We start from the raw sequence: 15,462 nt of genomic DNA on the forward strand, positions 1-15,462 counted from the left end.
TGGCGGATTTTACGATCGGCCGCCGACACATACATTGTTTAAAATGTTTAATAGGTAGCTTTACTGTGGTATATTTTTATCCAAACATACCTAAGTTCTAGCCAAAGAAAGATTGTATCTTAGCTATAACAGTACGCAATAGAAGGCACTAAAAGTGTTTATTGCGCACATTCATAATTCATAAACCTAGTTTACGGTGCATTTACAATGTAACGTTATCTATGCCAGTAGACACCGTGCAGCGTTGAAGAAATTGATATACTTGGTACCTGTATGTAGAAGGTAATAGTATAATGTATATAAATACCAACCTATAGTAGTTGCAGGCATGTAATTGATTTGCATAATTATGATAAGATTAGGTTGGCCTGCTTGTACACCACCACGACAACACGCGATGTATGTAGACCGACCTGTGAATGACGCTTTGTTATCGACCTTCCGTCGCCGTTAGTGAACTCCGTCGACTAGCAAATGTCAGGAATGTGATGATGCGTCTAGACTTATAAATAGCGCTGGGATGTGTTTGGTCAACGAGGAACGGTATCCCCGGTGAGGGATGTTGACATGTGAAGAGTGAAAAGTTTTATGACGGTAGAGACGGTCGCAGGCGGGCGGTGCGTTCTGCGCATGCCCGTCACTGCGCCACTAGCAGTGCGCTGCCCCCTGGCGGCTCGCACCGCAGTGAATTGCGTAACAAAGCACACTCGGCTTCAACCGCTACGCTGAAAACTTTCGTCCCGAGCGCGCCCACGAAATGGACAAGCGTAAAACGTAACTTTCTCGCAGAGCGCGTTTTTCCGAACGCGAAAATCGTATAAAACGGCCACATATTTTTTAATATCCAACTCGCGGCTTTTGTTTTTTTTTTAGTTTTTGAAGTTGACTGTAGCGGCAAGTGAAGAGCATTGTGCAGCGATTTAAAGTGTTAACGTTACGTGTTGTGTTAATTGGTTTCCATTTGTTTTGCTTTGCTGGTATTATTTAATTTCTGGCGAGTGGTGTTGTCGCGCCGCGCTGGTGGGGAATCGATACTGCGGTGGGAGCGGCGAAGGTAAAATTTATTAGCTCATTGTTTACCAATAAATGTGATAATTTTATTTTACAGCAATATATTTAATTTGAAAAGTAGTTCCAAAGTTTCATTAGCATTAACGGATTCTTTAGATCTTTTATTTAGGTTTTTTAAGGCTTATTTTTATTCTACATCATTTAAGTAGGTGCTAACTTTGTAAATTATTTTCGTACACGAGTTTAAATTTAGGTTCCTGGAACTATAAATAACTTCATTACTTTGAAGAATCCAATAGAATATATTTCAATATTTACTTGTACCTAATGAAAAATCGCAAGCTAGCTTTTTAACTAAACAAAGAAAAGAACTTTTACCCCATATCTCTAAATTGAAGGGCTTTCGGAGCTTACATAACTTATATATAAATAAGTTGGTAAGTGTCTAACTGAAAGTGGTTTTCCAAATTTGGGTTCCAGCCAAACTATGACGTCGCAGGTTGTATCTTTCGGGAACTAGGTCAAATAAACCGGCTAGCTCTATAAAATCTTTTACGTCACACATCAAACATTTAAACTACCTAATAGGGAGGGTACTCTATTTAATTGATGGTTTGACATACATTATTAATTTGTGCTGTGACCAGTACGGATAGCAAATCTTCCCGTGCCATTATTTATGGATTTAGTACCACTTCCCTCGCAGTTCAAATGGAATTCCGGGATTTTAATGAATTCCATGAAATTACATCGTGGTTATAACAGATAACGTTGAATTGTTTGAAGAATATCCATGAAATCTCTAAAGTCAACGGTTGAGATTTTGTAATTTTACATGGTAGGTACCTAATACTTGCCTAAGTATACCTAGCATTTTTATAAATATTAATTCTAATTGAAGTAGGTAGGTACATAATACCTACGCCCAATACTCGGAAACAAACAACCGTCTTATTCTTACAGTTATCATCTGCCCCGGAAACCAACTCGGGTAGTTGTGTTTTCTAACCACTAAGCTAGGCTAACCTCAAGGCATATGCTATCCGATTATCATGCATCATCTGGGTTAAGTACAAAGACACATTTTTTACTGAGGGTTAGTATAGATGAATTAAAATATCGGGAGCTCATCCCAGACTGTCTACAATCACAAACAAATTAGGTCTAACTAATAGAAAAATCGCGCCATTTTTACACAAATATTTATACGCACATAACTCTTCCCTTACGCAATTAACGTCCTCGCTGAGAATCCCCATTTGTGGTGTGAAAATCATCCTCTTACATAATTACTGTGATCCTACATCCCTCACGACCCGAGATGAATTAATTATCTACCCCCGACAAAAACATGGTAGCAAAAACTAACTCTGCGAAACCCTCCGCGAGACTCAAAGTTCTAGTTTTGTGATGACTTATTAGCAAAAACGCGGGCGGAATTCCTTTACCTTCTTTTCACTTTTTAATGAGGAAGAGGGGTCTCCTCAGGACGCCTACCCGTGATCTATTGGCTATTTAAAACCTATTTAAAGTGTAATTTACCTATTAGCTATGTAATCATCTTGTAATAACAACGAGTCGCCGATTATGTAATACTAGTTGTTACCCGCGACTCCGTCAGCGCAGAATTCGTTTATCGCTACCCGCGAGAACTAAGTATGCAATTTTTCGGGATAAAAACTACCCTATGTCCTCAATATGTCCTATGGGCTCAAACTATCTGTATCTATACCGAATTTCATCTAAATCGGTTCAATGGTTTAGATGTGATGAACTAACAAACAAACATAGTTACAAACTTTCGCATTTATAATATTAGTGGGCAGGGCTGTCTTTCACCTGTTAGAGGCCCTGGGCACAACATGCGGCATTCGGTAAGGCGAGAGTAGAGTAGATAGGTATCGGTTATCGTTTCGTAATGGAGTAATGGCTAGGGGGCCTCAATCCATCGCGGAGCCCTGGGCACGTGCCCAGTGGGAAAGAGGGGCCTGTTAGTGGGATTGATTAGCGGGTAGGTAACAATTAACATAATATTTAGTATGTACCTTCCTATTATAATTAATTATTGGATGTGTCAAGAAACTTAATTTGGAACTAGATTTAATGAAAGGAAGACGTTCGGTGCGTAATTTATTATAATTGTCTAAGAAGTTCCTATTTTAATTGCAACTTTTTGCAGCTTGCAGTACAGTGCGACAGATACCTACCTACCAGAACGTTAGAAAAGTAGGTACGAATGGGTGAAGAAGAGTAGTGCAGAGTAGGATAATGAAACGAATAGATAGCTAGTTTTTGTCGTATATGGATATTTTATGTTTATGTTGATTTTAGAATATTTGGTGATATCAAGATAGGTAGGTTTGTCTACAAATGTGTTTTAGATCTCTAGCTACTGGTGTAGCTGCCACTAGTACCAGCGTATGTCTAATTTAAAGAAACGAAAAACGTCTGCGTCTCTTACAATCTCTATTCAAGTAGTAGCATCCTGATGTTTAACTATGTCAGTAGCAAGTTTTTTTTCTAATCTTCATCATCATCATCATCACAATGATCGGCGACCGGTAGCATTTTATGTCACTTTGACGTCCAACGTAATGACTAATATGGATAAGTTAGTGTTGTTAAAAATAAAACCATAAATAGTAATCATCATAGTAAATTCGCTAGGCATGATATGCCTATATTTTGCACCGAATAATATAGTGAACACTCCAGAAACATAACTAATAAAGATGTGTAAAATAATGATAGGAACGTCAATGAGACAAGTGCAACACATGAGTTGACGTACCTAAACACTTTCGTGTGATAGATAATTAAAAGTTGCCTTTACTTCATAATCATAATACAAATGTTAAAACCTCGATAAATAAGCATACTTTTTAATTTAATAGATATTATCCTTTTTTATTTATATATAAATTGTGCACGAAATTAAAAAGAATCATATCCATGTAGGTAATACTTTCTTCGACTTCTTTTACGCTTGAAGAGATAAAGAGCAAATCACGTTTAATTAAAATGTAGGCCAAATGAAAAAATGCTGTGAGCTCCGACGTACCACTCGGAACCGACGGGATTGGTTAAAGCTTTCCCATATGCTTTGAAAGCCGACCACTGACAACCGCTAATCAATTCCAGTTTAAACTTCCGGGCGTTTTCTTTGTTTCAAAATCTTTAACGTTAAGCTCAGTTTAGTAGTGTCAAATTGTATGGAACTGTCAAGCTTAAGCCTGGATTAACTACGAAATCTAGTTTTTTTTTCCTGCAAGACGGCCTTAGCGGTAAGTTCGCGAATTAATTTCTTCATTGAGTCGTTCGGAAATATGTAGTCGCCTTTGCATATTAAAGTGGCGTAGAGTTCATTTTAGGATGTAAATACGTTCTTCATGCCCATGACAAGTAAAAGATTAGCCTTTTATCTTAATTTGTTACCTTTTATTTCAAACCCTACATATTAGTTTCATTGTGTTGTAGTGAACCATTTTAAACGTAATATAGATTGTAATGTAAACTCTTTATTGCATAGTACAAGTAAATAATACAATAGTAGACAGATGATAGTACAGTCAACGTCATAAATAAGTGATCATTTATATACCTTGTCGCTTTCAGTCGTTACACAATTTCGTATGGCTTTTCAAACATGACGTTAAAGTGTCAATTTAAAAAAGTGATCACTTATTTATGACGTTGACTGTACCTGCAATGGAAAGCTTTTCTAGCTAAGTCTGCAGGTGTAATAATGTAAAATATGTGGGCGACCGAGCTTCGCTCGAACTCGAACACGGGTGCTTTCACAGAGATAATACCAAACTTGATCTATTGTTCCCGCTAGTGACGGTATGAACATTCGGTTAGAGGGAAAAATTTATTAAACTACCTTCAATTGAGTCCGTATCTTATCCAATGATTACAAGTTTTCTTTGTTTGAACAACCTCTCGCCTGCAGGTCATAAAACGAAATGGGCCATTCGAACGTCAAACAGCACTCCGATTAGCACTTTCTGCTGATTGAAATACTCCGTAATTGGTGTATACCTGCCAGTTTATGTAGCAAGAAGTCCTGGTGGGCATGATGTAAACACACGTTATAACTTTAGGATGAGCATCTACGGATAAGAAATTGATTACTGCATACTAAAGCAATTTTAGGTACCGGGTGTCACAAAACTTTTCGCCATTTTAATATTTAGTGGTTCAGTAAGAGACTTTGTACTCAAAACTGAAAAGTATCATTTAGTTACTTCTTTATCAGAAGTAGTTGGTGACCTTGAGTAGTTGATACTCATGGGCAGCGGTGATCATTTCCCATCAGATGACCCTCTTGCTTGTTTTCCTCCCTCTCATAATAAAAAAAAAAGTAAAAAAAAAGTTGTTGTATTGTTCATGATCATGATAATCTTTGAACGCATTCTTCCTCTGAATATTTCAACGGTTAAGCCATTTTTTTTCTCATTGCGGATAAAGTTGATTGGATGATGTCGTTCATTAGATGTTCGTATTTTTCTTCGTTGATAGTGGGCATTTGTGAGCCACGATCTTAATGCACAGCGCTGTTGTACTTAAAAGCAAGTTATAATGGGACCCTGAAACGTTGTCGTTAAGTTTCCGAGCGATAGGAAATTGTCTTTGGCTGGTATCACTTTACTCATTAATAATAATAATAATAATTTATTTATTGAAAGCAGGTGGTACATAAATGATCTTAAAACTATTTTGAATCTCCACTTTCTACCTAAAATTAGGCGTACAAATTTAAATTTCCTATAATAGAATATTTAACAACATTTTATGCAAATAATAATAAAAAATTACAGTTAGCAAGTATGTAAGTATCGAGTAGGTATGTCCACATAAAGTATGTCAAGGTAATAATAGAGTTACATAAACCTTTACTCGATCCATTTAAAAAAATGTACTTAGGTAAGTACTACGACCTCGAAACCTTTACTTTACACTTGATAATGGCTTGTTTTTTTAAATGATGAAAAAACTTTTTAACAAAATATAGAACCGACTTCAAAAACCTTGAAAATATTTTTCTCCTAGTTTGAAGCGGTGCCTCAGCACGAGCCAGCAGGAGTCGAACTATAGTAGTCTACCTCACCTACATACTAAATACTAGCTGTGCCCGCGACTTCGTCCACGTGGACTTAGATTTATCTCATTCAGTTATTGTTTTGACTGCCTAGCAGCTTACAAAAGATACCTGGCATCGAAATGTTCACTTCTTATTCATAGTTACCGATTAAAATATGTGGACTTATTCTGATTAGTTTATCTGACGGATGGCTTTTCTGCGACTTCTATCCCATATTACCTATCATCACATCACTAACGGACAGGAGACTCCACTCTTGGTATACCAGCCTATCTAAAAGGTAGGGACAGAATTCGGCGATCTGTGGGACCTGAGTGAAGTGGCTGTCGTGTGTTGAGTTGTCATGCGGTCAAACATAACGAGAGCTAAGTGGACGAAGAAGCAGTGCGCGCTATTCAAAAAGAGACTGCGCTGGATGGCCTAGACGGAGACAGGTGTGCGTATATTTTGTGATGAATGACCTCTTGATATGCTACTTCAATGAGAGAGTCCTGGCTATGGTGACACTTAGGTCCTTTACTGTGAACCAGGCGCGCGGCGCCCTTAACAACCTCCAACCTAAGCTGAACTCTATTGGATATGCTTAACCATAGTAATGTGAGGTCAACTCAAGTAGGTTATGCATTTCATCATCATCAGCCGGAAGACGTCCACTGCTAAACAAATGCCTCCCCCTTAGAATACCACAATGAACGACAACTCGCCACTTGCATCACTGGTTATGTATTTATTTCTCTACTTTATATATTTTTTACTTATGTATTCACAATAAGAATATTTTTAACAAAAAAGTAAAACCGACTCCAAAAAAATAACAATAAATGGAATTGACTACAAAACCCTTGAAAATATACTATGGGTTTCAATCCATCCTGCTGGGTCGTGCTGAGTCACCGACTTCGAGCTAGTAGGTACCTAACTAGAAAAATATTTTCAAGGGTTTTGTAGTCTGTTCCATTTATTGTTATTTTTTATTTTTTTGTAGATCAAACTTTCAAGGAAAACTATAACGGCTAAGTTTGCTTGAGAATTATTAGTAGTTTAAGAGTAAATAGGAGCCCAAGGTATAAAATATACTTACCTAAACTTGGAAGATTCCGTATAAAATACGAAATCCTTAGAAAAATATTACTTAATTTTTCGTAATGGCTACGGAACCCTATTTTGGGCGTGTCCGATACGCTCTTGGCCGGTTTTAAGCTTACAAAGGCGACACTTTATTTACAGTTCATTGGTTACTCTGTTGGTATCAAGCCCATCTCGCTATCCGGGCTTAATGCTGTGGCACACTTACTTGCATTCTTTGGTCCCAAATAATACATAATTAGGTAACAGTAAATTGCTAATATTGTAATATTAACCAATAATATTGCTAGGAGGTTTTTTTCGAGCCTGTTTTACTGATCGCATCGTTCTCAAAGTGAATATTTCAACACCGATATTAAGCAGTTTCGTCGAGAATGCTCTTAATTTTAAACGCGGCTTATGCTCAAATACATATTTCTTGCATAAGTACATTTGTAATAATATATCTCTCAACTCTCAAGTGACATAAAAAAGAAGAAACATCTCCTGAGCAACTTTGATCTTTTTTTATCAAAAACCCTTAAATATGTTTATTGAAAAGCTTTAAATTAAAATTGACCTCATATTTAGTCATTTGTGAATCTTCATTTGCACAGCGACACCTTAATATTTTTGATGGATATTTCTAGACATTTCTATAAACCTGTACCGAAGAAAGCTTCTTATTGCCTCTAAAGGTAGTCACGAATTACATCACATTTATACGATTTTCCATATTTCACGTCACAAATAAGTATAATTAGTTTTTTAGAATAACAAAATGAGGTATTTGTTTACATTACACACTACGATATGACATGGCGTCGTGCCCTTCCTTGTCCAGTTTATTTGCTTAATTTACTTTGACGGTGTTTGGTTAGTGGTGGCTGATATATCCAAAAATACTTACGTAAACTGTATATAGACGTGTAATAATATATAAACGTGTTATTTGATGGTTTGTTACCTTTCCATGTAAATATGTAAGTTGAAATACCTATCATTTTATAGAATGCTGAAATAGTTATACAACTCTGCCTGATAAGCCTGATGAGTAGGTATTTAAAAACATAAGTACAAGTAGATAGTAACTAATTTAAAATAAAAACAAATTATTTATTAAATATATTTACATATATTCTCATACCTATTGGATAGACAAAAAATAAAATAAAACGGTCGAGCCCTCTCGGTGGTTTAGAACCACAAACACCCTGGCACGAGATTTTTTATTTATTAGGCTAAAGATATCTTACAATAAGTAGGGATAACAATATAAAGCACTTTTAGCCTCATCGCAAACTAAGTCGTCCACAGCGTAATAAAATGCACCGACCATATAATAGCAGCACGAGATATTAACTGTCCTTGAGTAATGGTATCTCTTCATCTTGCCACTGATAACTAAATGGTTCTCATGTGGCTACGGTAGTACTATTAGTTATTCTGTGATGTGGCTCAGTGTTCTAGCCTAGAGAAACATCTTCATATTTTTGAGCACATTAGTGCACAGACAGTTCTAATGTCAAAGATATACTAGTACATAAGGTAACTTTAAGGTTATGTTACATAGGACGTTCTTAGGTATATTTTATACTTTAATAATCTTGGAATTAGCGTTTTCGTCTATTTTTACTTAAGGTGAAGAATTGATAAACATCAAATGAAGCAAATAAACCGTATACTTTAATCCTATCATTACAGGATTGTGGTCCAACTGAAGTTAATTTACCGCTAGCAAAAAGAAACGATATGAACATTTTATTAAAATGAAATCCAGTAAACAAAGAACTACTCTTTATCTTGCTTCTCCACTATACAGACCTTGCACCACAGTTAAGTCTGTCATATTCATATTCATTTATACCACTCAATATCGTTTTGAAAATAAATATCTTATTCTGTGCGATACACATGTGTCAACGTGCAAAACCCGTCCTCCTCCACTTGCACATAATGCACATCAAACAAAACTCATCCAAGCCTAGCTGTCACAAAGATCACACAAAATACTAGATTATACATAAACATTTGTAATATATAAAAAACTAAAAAAAAATGTAGTAATTAGTAATATAAGATAACCCGTTTTTAGTTTCCGGTCCCTATTGTGATGACATCCACTCCACGGTTGCGGAATGACGCACTTCCTTTGTTGGTAGCAAAGCCATTAAGCTTGGAATTTTTCTACCAATTAGCTGCATTTTGTTTCTTTTTTTACCTACTAATTTTAAAGAACGATATAAAATTTGGAAGAATAAATTATCATTGAAAAGCATAGTTAAAGCACAGTATAACAAAACTGAAGCCGTGGTGGCCTAGTGGTTTGACCTATCGCCTCTCAAGCAGAGGGTCGTGGGTTCAAACCCCGGCTCGCACCTCTGAGTTTTTCGAAACTCATGTGCGGAATTACATTTGATATTTACCACGAGCTTTGCGGTGAAGGAAAACATCGTGAGGAAACCTGCACAAACCTGCGAAGCAATTCAATGGTGCGTGTGAAGTTCCCAATCCGCACTGGGTCCGCGTGGGAACTACGGCCCAAGCCCTCCTGTTCTGAGAGGAGGCCTGTGCCCAGCAGTGGGACGTATATAGGCTGGCATGATGATGATGGTGATAACAAAACTTGTTATACTGTGGTTAAAGTGAGAAAAGTTTTTCCATGTGAAAGCCTGTATGACATTGACATAAGATTAAATTTGACTTGGTCTGTGTAAAAACTTTTTTCACTACATCTCGTAGTTGTAATTGACTAACTAAAATCGTTGTCACCTATTCAAGGGGTAATATCTTAACAACACAACTATTTTATTGTGATGTATAAAGCCAATGTCTTGTAGAAATCTTCAATTGATATCGATCCATACTTTCCTGGAAGTCTACAATATAATTGCTGATACGTATAGGTCCTTCAGAATAAGCATATTATACTTATTCTTTGAACGGCGAGCAAACGTGTTATCAAATCATTAAGCATTTATCTACCTAATCATAGCTGGTTGTATGTGTATGATAGAAGAGGAGGTCAGACTCTAAGACGCCTAGCTGAAGAGCTAGGACGAATCATTTTCCTTACCACTGGAATGAGAAATATTATTTTCTTCCAACTAAGAGTATGCTTTAATTTCATCATAATCGCACTAAATACCTACCCAGCACAAAGCGGGACTTTTCTGCGCTAGAGCAGAAAAAATGTATGAAAATCCTTTATTGCATTGTTTTAGGTTTTTTTTAACTGCACGACCCAAGAGGTAACACAAGTATTTTTGCTATAAAATTAGCCTGCATAGTGTAAAAAAATCTAAGTGTTAGGTTGGACGCTCGGGCTCCAAATCGGCACTCGGTGCAGTAATAAATACAGTTTCTGCTTGGTGCAACAATCTACTATTATACCTTAGTATATATATTACACAAATATGATGCGTTACTGTATTTTTAAGAATTACTCATTCATTTTTTTAATTGTTTAAACCTTATGTTACTTACCTTACCTAAGAAAGTGCGGTGTCGCCCAACACAGGCAACTTTTGCTTACTGGGCGGCTCCATTCTTTAGACCATTTAAAACGCGTTGTCTACGAAATGAAGAATTCCTGAAACCTTCTATGAGATAGACTGTTTTTTATGATATTCTTCTATCGGGTAACTTCTGCGCCCAATAAGCACCTGAGTACCTAGTCAATGGCACTGACACAGGTAACGTTATTCGTCCCACATTTTTCGCAAAGTGTAAGATTTTTAATAGTACAATAAAGTTGTAATTATATTATAAATAGTTAGCTCTAATACACATAAACTTTGTTTTTGTTTGGTGTGGATCTAGGTGACGACCATATAGTCGAGTGGTTAGAAAACCTGACAACCTACAAAGCTTGAGGTCCTGGGTTCACTCCCCGGTCAGGTTAGATATTATGTCCCTATGCAAAAAAAGAAATGATTATTTTCGAGTCTTCAGTGACTTAATATAAGTACCTAGTATGTTTAAATCCATGGTCTAGTAACACATAGCACAATTGCTTACTTTGAGGCTAGGTCGATTGGTATTAATTATCTCGTTATATTTACCTATCTTCTTATTTATTAAGTACCGTGCGCCTATATTTTTTAAATTCTGTAGATGACTGAAACACGCTTGCCATTTCTTATTGCAGAGTACCTTCGTGCCTTTCCTGTTTGATTGTTAAAAAATCCCAAATCTATAAATTGTTGATGAGTAGCGCTTGCAACACTTACCTCTTTGTTACGTCAACGTCATTGCTCGTTATTTGTTTACATGACAATTAAAAATAGATTAGCAGCGTAGATCTTCGCTCCATCGCGTCGCCTGCGCACCCGATCGATACTATCTTATAGGTATGCCACGACTACACGACCGGCGAGAGTTTTTTGATTACATTGCGTTTGCTGTCAATAAATCGCTGCGCGATAAGCGCCTCCCCCGAGTAATGAATGTAGAAATTTCTCGGTGACCGATGGTCAAACATAGCCGTGGCTTCTTTACTCACTTGTCTGTCAATTCTATGCTCAACGATAGATGCTTCACTGCTGAGGCTATTTTCATGCTACATGCAATTAGAATGCGTACAGACATGTGTTTGTAAAGGTAACGGCACCTTTCTTTGTTACCACGATTGGATCGAGACGTTGTTGTGGAAAGATTGATTGTTTTACCTGTGTGTGTTAGTGCCAAGGTTTCTTTCAATTCATAAATGTAAGTCATTTGGGTGTTACCATTTACTACTACATCTAATATTGAGTCTCGTAATTGAATTATTTTGGTACAATCAATAAATCTTTCTATTATATCTTCTATTATTATTATTATATTTTCTATTTTTTTCTTTTTTTTCTTAATTATATCTTCTATTTCTAATGTATAATAAAGAGTTTGTATTGTATTGTATGTTTGGATGTTTTTTTTTAATCAAGGTTCGACATTATCTTTCGGCATTATAGACAAAGTTGGATACGTTATTATCTGCCTTTAATTTCTGAATATGTATCTATAATAAAGCGTTACAAATATGTACCTAAAGTACTTCAAAGCTTTAGCTCAAAACGGAATAAAATACACCCAAATTATTTATCTGTTTTATGCATGGCAAAAACTAATTTTACATAACATTAACATTCGAAAATTACCAGTCAATTTCTTGTGAACTCTAATATTAATTTGTATAAAACGAGTCACCGCCCGCTGCTGGCAAGCATTTTAATAAATTATGCGGACAGAAGTAGGTCTCCTCGAATCGATTACCGGGCAAGCCTTTAAATTTCAATCTGTCTTGGTACCTAATTACTCGTGATTTTTAAACCAGCCCTATACGTAACCAAGGCCTTCCGCAAATGCGCTGAAACGTTTTTAAATGTCGTTCTTGGCTATAAGGCTTTGGGTAATCCGATGGGATTTGTACAATTTTTCCCGCCATGCTGTGTCGCCTTGTTCGGAATTCGCTAACACGATGTTAGAAAATTCCCTTGCCAAGCTTACATTTTGATATAGCGGTAAAATGTCGGTAAAAGTGAGCGGGATGACATGGCTAAATCAAGACGCGTTAAAGTATTTAAATTAAATTAAGTCTAATATAAAGAAATTTTCTGTTACTTATAGCACTTCTTTATATTTATTAATTAATAAATATTTAATTCAGGATTAAAAGGGCGTACCTAAAGATTTGAATTGCTGGAGGAAAAGTTTTACCACAAAAAAACGAATTATACTCAATTTTTACTTTAATTTTAGTTCATTACGAGAAACTTCAGCTCATCTCATCGTTATTCTATATAATGTCTCAATGCTGGGCACCTACATCTTTCCAGATTAATTAAAAATAAGCATTATAAAAATATACTTGAACTAAACTTACTTTCAGCTTACCTGACTTAACAAGATAACCAGTTTCGATAAGGTTAAGGCACACAGTAAAAGTTTTATTGCATTGCATAGAGCGGAATGTCTATTTAATAATAAAAAAGCTCGTGTCGCTTTCCATGCGATCGCGTAAAGTTTAAAGACCCTACAAAATCGATACTAATGGAATAGTTAATACGGCACTAGCTGGTTATATTTATATTCTTCGAAAATAACTTAATTATTGATTATTGTGGAAAGCGTCGAGTTCTTTATTGACTGACGTTGTTTGTTATGCATGTGTTTGATACTTAGATACATCTATTTATGTACTTCGATAAAGTGATTAAGTTTGTGGATTGTTTAGGCATACACGAATATTATAAGTACAAACTTGGTACTCAGAGTATTAAATACCTACCTCGTATAAATAAGCATTTGTAAAGTTGTCCGACCGCTTTCTTCCATTCACGGTTCTTACCTATATTTTTGTCCCAGGATTTCCTACAGCAGCTATTCAAGACTCAGGTTCGACTGCACTTGGGTATTGCTCTTCCATCTAAGGGCGCTCTTCAACATCAGCTCCTACCATTTGATCTCCTACAACGTAGGGCGTGTCTTAGAGAGACTCGATCCTCCGGATCTTCGCAGAGACGTCAGTTCTCTATGTATACTTTACAGGATCTACAGTAGGAATTGTTCTGAAGAACTCTTTAACATAGGTAGTCCTTGCTGCTAAATTCCATCATCGTTCTACGTTCTAGAAAGGTAGTTTCCATAATCACCACCTCGACGGATGGTGCTCCTCCACTTGAGGTTTAGGCGATGTCTCTTGCCCCGTAGGTGCAAACTGTGAATTGGACTGGCGGCTAAGTTTCTTTCGTCTTGCTACAACATAGGTGACTTTTAAAGGACGAGTATACTACATTCAGGAAGGCCAAGCAACCCACTAGTCGTTCCAATGGGACTGTAGGTGCCCAGCCCACAGGCGGTGGTAATTACTCAGTTAGCCAATATCGTAAACTGCATGCCCATTTGTCGGCTTTTATATAAAAAAAGTGTTTTCTAAACGACTGCTGGTTTTTTTCAATTCATTTATTTCCGGGGTAAGGAAGTATTTTTACTGACAGGATAATCTGGATTTGATTTTGATATTTATTTTTAAGGCTCTACGCGAAGAGATTGTAGATCCATAATATAATAATATGTTAAACATAAACAGGTGATGTATAAATAATATGTAAATAAAGCTTCCGCTACATCATTTAAGATATTTTCGAGTTACTGAGCATACAAACGGCCAATTTACTAAGTAAAGCATCCATATTTCTCGCGCGAAAATCTAAAAAACTCTGTTCCCGTCGTAGCGTAGCAACATATGAAGCTCTACGACGCCTACGCCGTAGCTGCGTCGCAGTTGTTTCTTAAACTCGTACTATTTAACTCTACGTCTCATAATTTATCGTGATTAAAATATTAAACAATTACTTATCTCTTTATTAAACACGATATGCAAAAAAAAACAAGATTCTTTTTTACCACTCTGTCCATCCAAAATTACAGCTTCTGGCTAATCTGTGGACGGGCGCACGGATGGATAAACGGACATGGCTAAACTATAAGTGTTCCTTATTAAGACTGCAGAACCCTAAAAATATAGATAAATAATGTAACCAACAGGCTAAATTAATTAATGATAGTATCTTTGGTATATTTTACCTATGATTAGTTAGGTACTAATAGTTCACCTGAAGAATGAAGAAGTATGTGTAGTGGTTTTAATTGGGATAAATGAACTAGAAACAATTACTTTGCTCACCCGTGATCTTATGATATCTTATACCACCACACTACACTGTTGCGTTTCGAACCCATCCAGAGTTCATCCTCAGAGCAACACAACCGTTGTTAGATGGAATAAATGAGTTATAATACTCCTTCATAACATAAATTAATATGTTAGATTGTAAAGGTCCAGTCCCTAATAAAAGAGGTTGATAACTTAATAACCAAACCGTACTTTTAATCCATAGTGATAGAGATTAACAAGAATCAACAGCTGTTTATTGCGATCAAGAGGTGTCGCCGTCCGCAGTCCTAATCCTGTAAGCCGACAAACGCCAAGTAAGCCGACTACTACTTCGTTTTGACAGGTATTTAGTTAGACACATCCATACAGGATTATTGGGAGATTTCGTCTCTTATCTTATTTTATTCATGAGTGAAACGAAACATAAAAGGGCACGTAGATAATGCTCCCAAATGCGGCTCGAGGCCTAATTGGGAATGGATGAAAATTTAAGAAACGCTTGAAACTTTTTCTATCAATAGGAATAACCTTTATAATTAAAAGAAAAAAATATCAGATTTTGAAGCAGCGCCAAATAATTTTAAAAGATGAAAGAGTTTCCTTTACCACTTAATTACGATAG

The 15,462-nt window shown here is 36.3% G+C and overlaps 1 protein-coding gene across 1 annotated transcript in view; it reads left to right on the plus strand.

Moving 5' to 3' along the window:
• Window positions 1-667: 667 nt before the first annotated feature.
• The window catches only part of LOC141427179 (glutamate-gated chloride channel subunit beta-like), a 143,174-nt gene continuing 128,379 nt past the window's right edge, over window positions 668-15,462 (plus strand). Inside the window, exon 1 of the mRNA XM_074086411.1 lies at window positions 668-1,054. The gene's annotated coding sequence lies outside the window, so the exon portion shown is untranslated. The remainder of the gene's footprint in view (window positions 1,055-15,462) is intronic.

The sequence above is a fragment of the Choristoneura fumiferana genome, chromosome 4, assembly GCF_025370935.1.
Source record: "Choristoneura fumiferana chromosome 4, NRCan_CFum_1, whole genome shotgun sequence".
NCBI classification, from domain to species: Eukaryota; Metazoa; Arthropoda; class Insecta; order Lepidoptera; family Tortricidae; genus Choristoneura; species Choristoneura fumiferana.